This window comes from Eleutherodactylus coqui, unplaced genomic scaffold (assembly GCF_035609145.1).
Source record: "Eleutherodactylus coqui strain aEleCoq1 unplaced genomic scaffold, aEleCoq1.hap1 HAP1_SCAFFOLD_734, whole genome shotgun sequence".
Lineage (NCBI taxonomy): Eukaryota > Metazoa > Chordata > Amphibia > Anura > Eleutherodactylidae > Eleutherodactylus > Eleutherodactylus coqui.
The window spans coordinates 23,210-35,601 of NW_027102014.1; the positions used below are offsets into that span (position 1 = coordinate 23,210).

Sequence of the window (12,392 nt, forward strand, 5' to 3'; positions counted from 1 at the left end):
GTAAGAGCATGCAGTCACAGTGACCTACATGGCGATGAAAATTTTCTGCAACCAGAAGAGAATTGGGTCATGTTAAGAGCTTAATTGTTGAAGTGAGATTAAAGGACTATAAAATCTCGACTTTTTGATTTTGGCATTCAGAGGGCTGTAAAGAGAAAGTGTTGAAAGATGCTTTCTCATAGGCAAAAACCACTTTCAGAAGGTTTGATGTTCACGATAGCCTTTACTAAGAAAATTTGGCCTCAGTGAGAAATCGAACTCACGACCCCTGGTTTACAAGACCAGTGCTCTAACCCCTGAGCTATGAAGCCTGCATTTTGAAACAGTCCCACAATATTTTTGACCAATTCTATATTCCTTTTTCAAAAATCTTAGAATTGTCATAAGTAGGAATGAACCCATGCTTCCTGAAAAGATCATGCGGCCATCCTCAAATACACAAGTCGAAAAAATTGCGAAACTCAAAGAAAGTTTGGTCGTGCTAAGAGTCCAATTCTTGGGATGAAATATAAAGCCTGGAGCAGTTTTTCATTCCCTGGTGCAGCACTGCTTTATATTAGTTGAGGATTTAATAGTCAGAGGGTTGAACAGAAAAAGTTTTGAAGGACTTTTTCCTTCCTTGATTCAAATTGCAGGTTTTAAAAGCAAAGCGCTCACATCAGCCCAGTATGTGTGCATATCTTTTCTTTTAGTTATGTTCTGATAGAACCCTGTTGAAAAAACCTAAGCAGATTTGAAAGCTGGTAGTAACATCAATTCACCATTAAAAAGCATCTTATGTACTAGAATATTTAGCTTCTTGAGAACAGCCACATTGGTTCTACTAACATGGTTCCAAAACAGCTCTTTTCACCATCAGCCTAGACTAAGATGTTAAGCCCCAGTTCTTAATGCCTCGGTAATCCTCGTGCTGCTTGGCACTACAATCCTTTTTCTTCATTCTTACCAGAAGGTCTTTTTATTCTGAAAATATTTTCATGTAGCAATTGCTAAAACATCCTGGGTAATATTTAAGCAAAACTGAGCTGCCAGAAGCGGTATTTGAACCCACAAGTCCAGGAGAGCATACAACCTGAACGTAGTCCCCCAGACCGCTCAACCATTCGGCAGCTTGCAGATTTTGGTGAGATACCAAAGATCATCGTAAGCATCAACAAAAAAGTTTATCTTTTTTGACTAAGCAAGCAACTAAAAGCGCTTCAAAACAATAGACGGGAGAGAAGGCATTGTTCGTCTGATAGTGTGCTCCAAGCATGTGCTAACCTGTGTTAAGGGAATCCTGCAAGTAAAGGTTTGAGTGAGTTGTGCACATGATCTAATGTGAATGGTGTGATCCATTTTGATTAATACAAAAGGTTTTATCTATATTTGTAATTCTGCCTGTAATGACAATCAGATCACTACTAAAAAGCGATTTCTACAGAGCAGAATAATAGGGCTAGGTGGAAAGAGTGAAAACTGCAAGATTTTAATTTCCCAAATCATTAAAATTATTTAAAAATTATGCGTGACATCAAACTTTGATTCAAGCAATAGGTATTGTTCTGATAACACATTCCATTCAAGGTATATCCCACCTGTGTAAAGTGGCATTCAAGGTCTCGCTCCCAGGGTAAGAGCATGCAGTCACAGTGACCTACATGGCGATGAAAATTTTCTGCAACCAGAAGAGAATTGGGTCATGTTAAGAGCTTAATTGTTGAAGTGAGATTAAAGGACTATAAAATCTCGACTTTTTGATTTTGGCATTCAGAGGGCTGTAAAGAGAAAGTGTTGAAAGATGCTTTCTCATAGGCAAAAACCACTTTCAGAAGGTTTGATGTTCACGATAGCCTTTACTAAGAAAATTTGGCCTCAGTGAGAATCGAACTCACGACCCCCTGGTTTACAAGACCAGTGCTCTAACCCCTGAGCTATGAAGCCTGCATTTTGAAACAGTCCCACAATATTTTTGACCAATTCTATATTCCTTTTTCAAAAATCTTAGAATGTCATAAGTAGGAATGAACCCATGCTTCCTGAAAAGATCATGCGGCCATCCTCAAATACACAAGTCGAAAAAATTGCGAAACTCAAAGAAAGTTTGGTCGTGCTAAGAGTCCAATTCTTGGGATGAAATATAAAGCCTGGAGCAGTTTTTCATTCCCTGGTGCAGCACTGCTTTATATTAGTTGAGGATTTAATAGTCAGAGGGTTGAACAGAAAAAGTTTTGAAGGACTTTTTCCTTCCTTGATTCAAATTGCAGGTTTAAAAGCAAAGCGCTCACATCAGCCCAGTATGTGTGCATATCTTTTCTTTTAGTTATGTTCTGATAGAACCCTGTTGAAAAAACCCTAAGCAGATTTGAAAGCTGGTAGTAACATCAATTCACCATTAAAAAGCATCTTATGTACTAGAATATTTAGCTTCTTGAGAACAGCCACATTGGTTCTACTAACATGGTTCCAAAACAGCTCTTTTCACCATCAGCCTAGACTAAGATGTTAAGCCCCAGTTATTCTTAATGCCTCGGTAATCCTCGTGCTGCTTGGCACTACAATCCTTTTTCTTCATTCTTACCAGAAGGTCTTTTTATTCTGAAAATATTTTCATGTAGCAATTGCTAAAACATCCTGGGTAATATTTAAGCAAAACTGAGCTGCCAGAAGCGGTATTTGAACCCACAAGTCCAGGAGAGCATACAACCTGAACGTAGTCCCCCAGACCGCTCAACCATTCGGCAGCTTGCAGATTTTGGTGAGATACCAAAGATCATCGTAAGCATCAACAAAAAAGGTTTATCTTTTTTGACTAAGCAAGCAACTAAAAGCGCTTCAAAACAATAGACGGGAGAGAAGGCATTGTTCGTCTGATAGTGTGCTCCAAGCATGTGCTAACCTGTGTTAAGGGAATCCTGCAAGTAAAGGTTTGAGTGAGTTGTGCACATGATCTAATGTGAATGGTGTGATCCATTTTGATTAATACAAAAGGTTTTATCTATATTTGTAATTCTGCCTGTAATGACAATCAGATCACTACTAAAAAGCGATTTCTACAGAGCAGAATAATAGGGCTAGGTGGAAAGAGTGAAAACTGCAAGATTTTAATTTCCCAAATCATTAAAATTATTTAAAAATTATGCGTGACATCAAACTTTGATTCAAGCAATAGGTATTGTTCTGATAACACATTCCATTCAAGGTATATCCCACCTGTGTAAAGTGGCATTCAAGGTCTCGCTCCCAGGGTAAGAGCATGCAGTCACAGTGACCTACATGGCGATGAAAATTTTCTGCAACCAGAAGAGAATTGGGTCATGTTAAGAGCTTAATTGTTGAAGTGAGATTAAAGGACTATAAAATCTCGACTTTTTGATTTTGGCATTCAGAGGGCTGTAAAGAGAAAGTGTTGAAAGATGCTTTCTCATAGGCAAAAACCACTTTCAGAAGGTTTGATGTTCACGATAGCCTTTACTAAGAAAATTTGGCCTCAGTGAGAATCGAACTCACGACCCCTGGTTTACAAGACCAGTGCTCTAACCCCTGAGCTATGAAGCCTGCATTTTGAAAGAGTCCCACAATATTTTTGACCAATTCTATATTCCTTTTTCAAAAATCTTAGAATGTCATAAGTAGGAATGAACCCATGCTTCCTGAAAAGATCATGCGGCCATCCTCAAATACACAAGTCGAAAAAATTGCGAAACTCAAAGAAAGTTTGGTCGTGCTAAGAGTCCAATTCTTGGGATGAAATATAAAGCCTGGAGCAGTTTTTCATTCCCTGGTGCAGCACTGCTTTATATTAGTTGAGGATTTAATAGTCAGAGGGTTGAACAGAAAAAGTTTTGAAGGACTTTTTCCTTCCTTGATTCAAATTGCAGGTTTAAAAGCAAAGCGCTCACATCAGCCCAGTATGTGTGCATATCTTTTCTTTTAGTTATGTTCTGATAGAACCCTGTTGAAAAAACCTAAGCAGATTTGAAAGCTGGTAGTAACATCAATTCACCATTAAAAAGCATCTTATGTACTAGAATATTTAGCTTCTTGAGAACAGCCACATTGGTTCTACTAACATGGTTCCAAAACAGCTCTTTTCACCATCAGCCTAGACTAAGATGTTAAGCCCCAGTTCTTAATGCCTCGGTAATCCTCGTGCTGCTTGGCACTACAATCCTTTTTCTTCATTCTTACCAGAAGGTCTTTTTATTCTGAAAATATTTTCATGTAGCAATTGCTAAAACATCCTGGGTAATATTTAAGCAAAACTGAGCTGCCAGAAGCGGTATTTGAACCCACAAGTCCAGGAGAGCATACAACCTGAACGTAGTCCCCCAGACCGCTCAACCATTCGGCAGCTTGCAGATTTTGGTGAGATACCAAAGATCATCGTAAGCATCAACAAAAAAGGTTTATCTTTTTTGACTAAGCAAGCAACTAAAAGCGCTTCAAAACAATAGACGGGAGAGAAGGCATTGTTCGTCTGATAGTGTGCTCCAAGCATGTGCTAACCTGTGTTAAGGGAATCCTGCAAGTAAAGGTTTGAGTGAGTTGTGCACATGATCTAATGTGAATGGTGTGATCCATTTTGATTAATACAAAAGGTTTTATCTATATTTGTAATTCTGCCTGTAATGACAATCAGATCACTACTAAAAAGCGATTTCTACAGAGCAGAATAATAGGGCTAGGTGGAAAGAGTGAAAACTGCAAGATTTTAATTTCCCAAATCATTAAAATTATTTAAAAATTATGCGTGACATCAAACTTTGATTCAAGCAATAGGTATTGTTCTGATAACACATTCCATTCAAGGTATATCCCACCTGTGTAAAGTGGCATTCAAGGTCTCGCTCCCAGGGTAAGAGCATGCAGTCACAGTGACCTACATGGCGATGAAAATTTTCTGCAACCAGAAGAGAATTGGGTCATGTTAAGAGCTTAATTGTTGAAGTGAGATTAAAGGACTATAAAATCTCGACTTTTTGATTTTGGCATTCAGAGGGCTGTAAAGAGAAAGTGTTGAAAGATGCTTTCTCATAGGCAAAAACCACTTTCAGAAGGTTTGATGTTCACGATAGCCTTTACTAAGAAAATTTGGCCTCAGTGAGAATCGAACTCACGACCCCTGGTTTACAAGACCAGTGCTCTAACCCCTGAGCTATGAAGCCTGCATTTTGAAACAGTCCCACAATATTTTTGACCAATTCTATATTCCTTTTTCAAAAATCTTAGAATGTCATAAGTAGGAATGAACCCATGCTTCCTGAAAAGATCATGCGGCCATCCTCAAATACACAAGTCGAAAAAATTGCGAAACTCAAAGAAAGTTTGGTCGTGCTAAGAGTCCAATTCTTGGGATGAAATATAAAGCCTGGAGCAGTTTTTCATTCCCTGGTGCAGCACTGCTTTATATTAGTTGAGGATTTAATAGTCAGAGGGTTGAACAGAAAAAGTTTTGAAGGACTTTTTCCTTCCTTGATTCAAATTGCAGGTTTAAAAGCAAAGCGCTCACATCAGCCCAGTATGTGTGCATATCTTTTCTTTTAGTTATGTTCTGATAGAACCCTGTTGAAAAAACCTAAGCAGATTTGAAAGCTGGTAGTAACATCAATTCACCATTAAAAAGCATCTTATGTACTAGAATATTTAGCTTCTTGAGAACAGCCACATTGGTTCTACTAACATGGTTCCAAAACAGCTCTTTTCACCATCAGCCTAGACTAAGATGTTAAGCCCCAGTTCTTAATGCCTCGGTAATCCTCGTGCTGCTTGGCACTACAATCCTTTTTCTTCATTCTTACCAGAAGGTCTTTTTATTCTGAAAATATTTTCATGTAGCAATTGCTAAAACATCCTGGGTAATATTTAAGCAAAACTGAGCTGCCAGAAGCGGTATTTGAACCCACAAGTCCAGGAGAGCATACAACCTGAACGTAGTCCCCCAGACCGCTCAACCATTCGGCAGCTTGCAGATTTTGGTGAGATACCAAAGATCATCGTAAGCATCAACAAAAAAGGTTTATCTTTTTTGACTAAGCAAGCAACTAAAAGCGCTTCAAAACAATAGACGGGAGAGAAGGCATTGTTCGTCTGATAGTGTGCTCCAAGCATGTGCTAACCTGTGTTAAGGGAATCCTGCAAGTAAAGGTTTGAGTGAGTTGTGCACATGATCTAATGTGAATGGTGTGATCCATTTTGATTAATACAAAAGGTTTTATCTATATTTGTAATTCTGCTGTAATGACAATCAGATCACTACTAAAAAGCGATTTCTACAGAGCAGAATAATAGGGCTAGGTGGAAAGAGTGAAAACTGCAAGATTTTAATTTCCCAAATCATTAAAATTATTTAAAAATTATGCGTGACATCAAACTTTGATTCAAGCAATAGGTATTGTTCTGATAACACATTCCATTCAAGGTATATCCCACCTGTGTAAAGTGGCATTCAAGGTCTCGCTCCCAGGGTAAGAGCATGCAGTCACAGTGACCTACATGGCGATGAAAATTTTCTGCAACCAGAAGAGAATTGGGTCATGTTAAGAGCTTAATTGTTGAAGTGAGATTAAAGGACTATAAAATCTCGACTTTTTGATTTTGGCATTCAGAGGGCTGTAAAGAGAAAGTGTTGAAAGATGCTTTCTCATAGGCAAAAACCACTTTCAGAAGGTTTGATGTTCACGATAGCCTTTACTAAGAAAATTTGGCCTCAGTGAGAATCGAACTCACGACCCCTGGTTTACAAGACCAGTGCTCTAACCCCTGAGCTATGAAGCCTGCATTTTGAAACAGTCCCACAATATTTTTGACCAATTCTATATTCCTTTTTCAAAAATCTTAGAATGTCATAAGTAGGAATGAACCCATGCTTCCTGAAAAGATCATGCGGCCATCCTCAAATACACAAGTCGAAAAAATTGCGAAACTCAAAGAAAGTTTGGTCGTGCTAAGAGTCCAATTCTTGGGATGAAATATAAAGCCTGGAGCAGTTTTTCATTCCCTGGTGCAGCACTGCTTTATATTAGTTGAGGATTTAATAGTCAGAGGGTTGAACAGAAAAAGTTTTGAAGGACTTTTTCCTTCCTTGATTCAAATTGCAGGTTTAAAAGCAAAGCGCTCACATCAGCCCAGTATGTGTGCATATCTTTTCTTTTAGTTATGTTCTGATAGAACCCTGTTGAAAAAACCTAAGCAGATTTGAAAGCTGGTAGTAACATCAATTCACCATTAAAAAGCATCTTATGTACTAGAATATTTAGCTTCTTGAGAACAGCCACATTGGTTCTACTAACATGGTTCCAAAACAGCTCTTTTCACCATCAGCCTAGACTAAGATGTTAAGCCCCAGTTCTTAATGCCTCGGTAATCCTCGTGCTGCTTGGCACTACAATCCTTTTTCTTCATTCTTACCAGAAGGTCTTTTTATTCTGAAAATATTTTCATGTAGCAATTGCTAAAACATCCTGGGTAATATTTAAGCAAAACTGAGCTGCCAGAAGCGGTATTTGAACCCACAAGTCCAGGAGAGCATACAACCTGAACGTAGTCCCCCAGACCGCTCAACCATTCGGCAGCTTGCAGATTTTGGTGAGATACCAAAGATCATCGTAAGCATCAACAAAAAAGGTTTATCTTTTTTGACTAAGCAAGCAACTAAAAGCGCTTCAAAACAATAGACGGGAGAGAAGGCATTGTTCGTCTGATAGTGTGCTCCAAGCATGTGCTAACCTGTGTTAAGGGAATCCTGCAAGTAAAGGTTTGAGTGAGTTGTGCACATGATCTAATGTGAATGGTGTGATCCATTTTGATTAATACAAAAGGTTTTATCTATATTTGTAATTCTGCCTGTAATGACAATCAGATCACTACTAAAAAGCGATTTCTACAGAGCAGAATAATAGGGCTAGGTGGAAAGAGTGAAAACTGCAAGATTTTAATTTCCCAAATCATTAAAATTATTTAAAAATTATGCGTGACATCAAACTTTGATTCAAGCAATAGGTATTGTTCTGATAACACATTCCATTCAAGGTATATCCCACCTGTGTAAAGTGGCATTCAAGGTCTCGCTCCCAGGGTAAGAGCATGCAGTCACAGTGACCTACATGGCGATGAAAATTTTCTGCAACCAGAAGAGAATTGGGTCATGTTAAGAGCTTAATTGTTGAAGTGAGATTAAAGGACTATAAAATCTCGACTTTTTGATTTTGGCATTCAGAGGGCTGTAAAGAGAAAGTGTTGAAAGATGCTTTCTCATAGGCAAAAACCACTTTCAGAAGGTTTGATGTTCACGATAGCCTTTACTAAGAAAATTTGGCCTCAGTGAGAATCGAACTCACGACCCCTGGTTTACAAGACCAGTGCTCTAACCCCTGAGCTATGAAGCCTGCATTTTGAAACAGTCCCACAATATTTTTGACCAATTCTATATTCCTTTTTCAAAAATCTTAGAATGTCATAAGTAGGAATGAACCCATGCTTCCTGAAAAGATCATGCGGCCATCCTCAAATACACAAGTCGAAAAAATTGCGAAACTCAAAGAAAGTTTGGTCGTGCTAAGAGTCCAATTCTTGGGATGAAATATAAAGCCTGGAGCAGTTTTTCATTCCCTGGTGCAGCACTGCTTTATATTAGTTGAGGATTTAATAGTCAGAGGGTTGAACAGAAAAAGTTTTGAAGGACTTTTTCCTTCCTTGATTCAAATTGCAGGTTTAAAAGCAAAGCGCTCACATCAGCCCAGTATGTGTGCATATCTTTTCTTTTAGTTATGTTCTGATAGAACCCTGTTGAAAAAACCTAAGCAGATTTGAAAGCTGGTAGTAACATCAATTCACCATTAAAAAGCATCTTATGTACTAGAATATTTAGCTTCTTGAGAACAGCCACATTGGTTCTACTAACATGGTTCCAAAACAGCTCTTTTCACCATCAGCCTAGACTAAGATGTTAAGCCCCAGTTCTTAATGCCTCGGTAATCCTCGTGCTGCTTGGCACTACAATCCTTTTTCTTCATTCTTACCAGAAGGTCTTTTTATTCTGAAAATATTTTCATGTAGCAATTGCTAAAACATCCTGGGTAATATTTAAGCAAAACTGAGCTGCCAGAAGCGGTATTTGAACCCACAAGTCCAGGAGAGCATACAACCTGAACGTAGTCCCCCAGACCGCTCAACCATTCGGCAGCTTGCAGATTTTGGTGAGATACCAAAGATCATCGTAAGCATCAACAAAAAAGGTTTATCTTTTTTGACTAAGCAAGCAACTAAAAGCGCTTCAAAACAATAGACGGGAGAGAAGGCATTGTTCGTCTGATAGTGTGCTCCAAGCATGTGCTAACCTGTGTTAAGGGAATCCTGCAAGTAAAGGTTTGAGTGAGTTGTGCACATGATCTAATGTGAATGGTGTGATCCATTTTGATTAATACAAAAGGTTTTATCTATATTTGTAATTCTGCCTGTAATGACAATCAGATCACTACTAAAAAGCGATTTCTACAGAGCAGAATAATAGGGCTAGGTGGAAAGAGTGAAAACTGCAAGATTTTAATTTCCCAAATCATTAAAATTATTTAAAAATTATGCGTGACATCAAACTTTGATTCAAGCAATAGGTATTGTTCTGATAACACATTCCATTCAAGGTATATCCCACCTGTGTAAAGTGGCATTCAAGGTCTCGCTCCCAGGGTAAGAGCATGCAGTCACAGTGACCTACATGGCGATGAAAATTTTCTGCAACCAGAAGAGAATTGGGTCATGTTAAGAGCTTAATTGTTGAAGTGAGATTAAAGGACTATAAAATCTCGACTTTTTGATTTTGGCATTCAGAGGGCTGTAAAGAGAAAGTGTTGAAAGATGCTTTCTCATAGGCAAAAACCACTTTCAGAAGGTTTGATGTTCACGATAGCCTTTACTAAGAAAATTTGGCCTCAGTGAGAATCGAACTCACGACCCCTGGTTTACAAGACCAGTGCTCTAACCCCTGAGCTATGAAGCCTGCATTTTGAAACAGTCCCACAATATTTTTGACCAATTCTATATTCCTTTTCAAAAATCTTAGAATGTCATAAGTAGGAATGAACCCATGCTTCCTGAAAAGATCATGCGGCCATCCTCAAATACACAAGTCGAAAAAATTGCGAAACTCAAAGAAAGTTTGGTCGTGCTAAGAGTCCAATTCTTGGGATGAAATATAAAGCCTGGAGCAGTTTTTCATTCCCTGGTGCAGCACTGCTTTATATTAGTTGAGGATTTAATAGTCAGAGGGTTGAACAGAAAAAGTTTTGAAGGACTTTTTCCTTCCTTGATTCAAATTGCAGGTTTAAAAGCAAAGCGCTCACATCAGCCCAGTATGTGTGCATATCTTTTCTTTTAGTTATGTTCTGATAGAACCCTGTTGAAAAAACCTAAGCAGATTTGAAAGCTGGTAGTAACATCAATTCACCATTAAAAAGCATCTTATGTACTAGAATATTTAGCTTCTTGAGAACAGCCACATTGGTTCTACTAACATGGTTCCAAAACAGCTCTTTTCACCATCAGCCTAGACTAAGATGTTAAGCCCCAGTTCTTAATGCCTCGGTAATCCTCGTGCTGCTTGGCACTACAATCCTTTTTCTTCATTCTTACCAGAAGGTCTTTTTATTCTGAAAATATTTTCATGTAGCAATTGCTAAAACATCCTGGGTAATATTTAAGCAAAACTGAGCTGCCAGAAGCGGTATTTGAACCCACAAGTCCAGGAGAGCATACAACCTGAACGTAGTCCCCCAGACCGCTCAACCATTCGGCAGCTTGCAGATTTTGGTGAGATACCAAAGATCATCGTAAGCATCAACAAAAAAGGTTTATCTTTTTTGACTAAGCAAGCAACTAAAAGCGCTTCAAAACAATAGACGGGAGAGAAGGCATTGTTCGTCTGATAGTGTGCTCCAAGCATGTGCTAACCTGTGTTAAGGGAATCCTGCAAGTAAAGGTTTGAGTGAGTTGTGCACATGATCTAATGTGAATGGTGTGATCCATTTTGATTAATACAAAAGGTTTTATCTATATTTGTAATTCTGCCTGTAATGACAATCAGATCACTACTAAAAAGCGATTTCTACAGAGCAGAATAATAGGGCTAGGTGGAAAGAGTGAAAACTGCAAGATTTTAATTTCCCAAATCATTAAAATTATTTAAAAATTATGCGTGACATCAAACTTTGATTCAAGCAATAGGTATTGTTCTGATAACACATTCCATTCAAGGTATATCCCACCTGTGTAAAGTGGCATTCAAGGTCTCGCTCCCAGGGTAAGAGCATGCAGTCACAGTGACCTACATGGCGATGAAAATTTTCTGCAACCAGAAGAGAATTGGGTCATGTTAAGAGCTTAATTGTTGAAGTGAGATTAAAGGACTATAAAATCTCGACTTTTTGATTTTGGCATTCAGAGGGCTGTAAAGAGAAAGTGTTGAAAGATGCTTTCTCATAGGCAAAAACCACTTTCAGAAGGTTTGATGTTCACGATAGCCTTACTAAGAAAATTTGGCCTCAGTGAGAATCGAACTCACGACCCCTGGTTTACAAGACCAGTGCTCTAACCCCTGAGCTATGAAGCCTGCATTTTGAAAGAGTCCCACAATATTTTTTGACCAATTCTATATTCCTTTTTCAAAAATCTTAGAATGTCATAAGTAGGAATGAACCCATGCTTCCTGAAAAGATCATGCGGCCATCCTCAAATACACAAGTCGAAAAAATTGCGAAACTCAAAGAAAGTTTGGTCGTGCTAAGAGTCCAATTCTTGGGATGAAATATAAAGCCTGGAGCAGTTTTTCATTCCCTGGTGCAGCACTGCTTTATATTAGTTGAGGATTTAATAGTCAGAGGGTTGAACAGAAAAAGTTTTGAAGGACTTTTTCCTTCCTTGATTCAAATTGCAGGTTTAAAAGCAAAGCGCTCACATCAGCCCAGTATGTGTGCATATCTTTTCTTTTAGTTATGTTCTGATAGAACCCTGTTGAAAAAACCTAAGCAGATTTGAAAGCTGGTAGTAACATCAATTCACCATTAAAAAGCATCTTATGTACTAGAATATTTAGCTTCTTGAGAACAGCCACATTGGTTCTACTAACATGGTTCCAAAACAGCTCTTTTCACCATCAGCCTAGACTAAGATGTTAAGCCCCAGTTCTTAATGCCTCGGTAATCCTCGTGCTGCTTGGCACTACAATCCTTTTTCTTCATTCTTACCAGAAGGTCTTTTTATTCTGAAAATATTTTCATGTAGCAATTGCTAAAACATCCTGGGTAATATTTAAGCAAAACTGAGCTGCCAGAAGCGGTATTTGAACCCACAAGTCCAGGAGAGCATACAACCTGAACGTAGTCCCCCAGACCGCTCAACCATTCGGCAGCTTGCAGATA

At 38.5% G+C, this 12,392-nt stretch overlaps 6 non-coding genes across 6 annotated transcripts; all 6 read right to left on the minus strand.

The window, feature by feature from the left end:
* Positions 1–3,464: 3,464 nt before the first annotated feature.
* Positions 3,465–3,537, minus strand: TRNAT-UGU (transfer RNA threonine (anticodon UGU)). Its single transcript has one exon. It is a non-coding gene; the product is annotated as a tRNA-Thr (tRNA).
* A 1,537-nt stretch (positions 3,538–5,074) lies between these two features.
* On the minus strand, positions 5,075–5,147 carry TRNAT-UGU (transfer RNA threonine (anticodon UGU)). Its single transcript has one exon. It is a non-coding gene; the product is annotated as a tRNA-Thr (tRNA).
* Positions 5,148–6,683: 1,536 nt separating this feature from the next.
* TRNAT-UGU (transfer RNA threonine (anticodon UGU)) lies at positions 6,684–6,756 on the minus strand. The gene has a single exon. It is a non-coding gene; the product is annotated as a tRNA-Thr (tRNA).
* Positions 6,757–8,293: 1,537 nt separating this feature from the next.
* TRNAT-UGU (transfer RNA threonine (anticodon UGU)) lies at positions 8,294–8,366 on the minus strand. The gene has a single exon. It is a non-coding gene; the product is annotated as a tRNA-Thr (tRNA).
* Positions 8,367–9,903: 1,537 nt separating this feature from the next.
* On the minus strand, positions 9,904–9,976 carry TRNAT-UGU (transfer RNA threonine (anticodon UGU)). Its single transcript has one exon. It is a non-coding gene; the product is annotated as a tRNA-Thr (tRNA).
* A 1,535-nt stretch (positions 9,977–11,511) lies between these two features.
* Positions 11,512–11,584, minus strand: TRNAT-UGU (transfer RNA threonine (anticodon UGU)). Its single transcript has one exon. It is a non-coding gene; the product is annotated as a tRNA-Thr (tRNA).
* Between the last annotated feature and the right edge of the window lie 808 nt (positions 11,585–12,392).